Here is a 2398-nt window from a genome sequence, read left to right on the forward strand (position 1 = left end):
ATTTCAGAATATTTCTGAGTAAAAATCTTGAAAGGACTCATAGAGGCTTTCTCCTTTTCTTGTTGATTATTAATTTCTTGTTGATATAAAGAAATTTTTTCTTCCATTTGATGAAGAGTTTCATAACCATATGGTTTTTCAGTTTCTGGATCATCTCTCAATAATTTGTCCCAGAATTTTGTGGAACTGACCCTCCATATGCAATGGATACCTTCATCAGTGTAACCGAATTCTGGCTGCCATTTCCAGATCCATGGGATACCAAATTCCATGAAAAATAGACATAGAGTCTTACCATCGATCCAATGTTCAGAAAATGAATTTTTAATACTTGGAGAAACATTTAACCAAGTATTCATGGGTTTTATAAAAACCTGTGGCAAAATCTTTGCGGATGGACCAAATATCTTCCACCATATTAAAAACCAATTTGGAACTGGGTAGTGAAAAACATTTTCACAAATCTTTAAAAACCAAGTATGTTTTCTTTTCTCATTTTCATAAAACAAGGTTTTATTAAAACTTTCAATATAATCCCAAAAATTGAATTTAAAACTCATTTTATGATTTTCAGAATAAAATTCTTTTTCAACTAATGGAGATATAACACATTCTTCAATAGATATAATCTTCTTAATTATAAACTTTGAGAAGTTATAACTTCCTTTCTGCTGAGTATTACTGAAAAAGTGAGTTATGTCAACACTTTTTGTAGATATCAGAAGATTTTCATAAAATCCTTCTTTGCTTGTAGGAACCATATACATATGATGTATTGGTTAGATATCTTTCCATGATAGTCCATGGAGTTTTTTCCCATTGGGTATCTTTTTCTTCTATAAGAAGAATCAATTCTCGATGTTTTGTCTCTGTATATAGAGCTGAATCATTATCATCATCTTTTATGATATTAGCATATGATGCTGAAGATTGAGAATCTGTATTACTTCTCTTTTGTTTCAAGAATTCTTGAAATTCATTGTATAACTCATTATTTTGCTCAGTATTACTGGCTGATGAACTGGATAAGTTTTGGGCTATAAGCCTCTGTTTTCCTATGCTGTGCAATGATATTAGGGGGTTTTCCCCTACCTCCTCGCCCTCTATAAGAGGACTCTCCTCTTCCTCGGGAATACATATCTGTAGATGAAAACATTAGGATAAATATTCTCGAGTTAAGAAATCTGGCAAGTGATTATCTTCACCTTTCTTATAAATGATTTCAAAATCAAAAGGAGCTAAATGAGCTTGCCATCTTGCAAACATTTGTTTAGAAACATCATGTTTAAAATCTTTATTAAACATAAATTGTGCAGATTTGCAATCAGTTTTTATAATAAACTTTTGATTATTTAAATCATCTTGAAATACATCTGACAATAGCTAAGATTTCTTTTGCTACTGTGGAGTAATTTTTCTGGGCATTATTCCATTTACCAGAATAAAATCTAATAAGATATTCTTGTTTATTTTGGGGATCTTTTTGTTTTAAGATTCCTCCAAAACCTATATCTGAAGCATCTGTTTCCACAATTTTATCCCATTGAGGATTAGCAAGCATAAGACAAGGAAGGTTTTTAACATTTTCCTTAATATTTCTAACAGCTATTGTATGTCTTTCAGACCAAGGTAAAGGATTTTTCTTTAATCTATCATATAAGATAGCAGAATCTTTAGTAAGATCTTTAATATAAGGAGAAATATAATTTAAACTTCCTAAAAATCTTTGTAACTGAGTTTTATCAGTTATAATATCAGGAAATTTTGAACCAAATTCTATACTTCTCTGTATAGGAATTATTTTTCCTTTCTCAATCATATGACCAAGAAATCTAATATTAGTTTGAAATAAAATCATTTTAGATTTTGAGATAACAAGTCCATTTTGAATAACAATATTTTTAAATATATCTAAATGTTTAAAATGTATTTCAATATCATTAGAAAATACTAAGATATCATCAATATAAACAATTATAAAATTGCTGTAATTATAAAAAATATCATTCATAATTTGTTGAAATTCAGAAGGGGCATTTTTAAGGCCAAATGGCATTACTGTCCATTCATAATGTCCTATTGGAACATTAAAAGCAGTTTTATATCTATCTGATTCTTTTACCTGAATCTGCCAAAATCCTGATTTTAAATCAAATTTTGAAAATATGATAGCATTAACAAGTCTATCTAATAAATCTTTTTTATTAGGAATAGGATGCCTAATCCATTTTAGAACCTTATTAAGAGGTTTATAATTTATGACTAATCTTGGAACACCTCTTTCCTGTTCAGAATGTTTATTAACATAAAAAGCAGTACATGACCAAGGAGATTGAGAAGGCTTTATCAAACCTTTTTCTAATAAAGAATGAATTTCATTCTTACATAATTCTAAATA

This window comes from Primulina tabacum, chromosome 11 (genome assembly GCF_025594145.1).
Source record: "Primulina tabacum isolate GXHZ01 chromosome 11, ASM2559414v2, whole genome shotgun sequence".
In the NCBI taxonomy this organism is placed as follows: domain Eukaryota; kingdom Viridiplantae; phylum Streptophyta; class Magnoliopsida; order Lamiales; family Gesneriaceae; genus Primulina; species Primulina tabacum.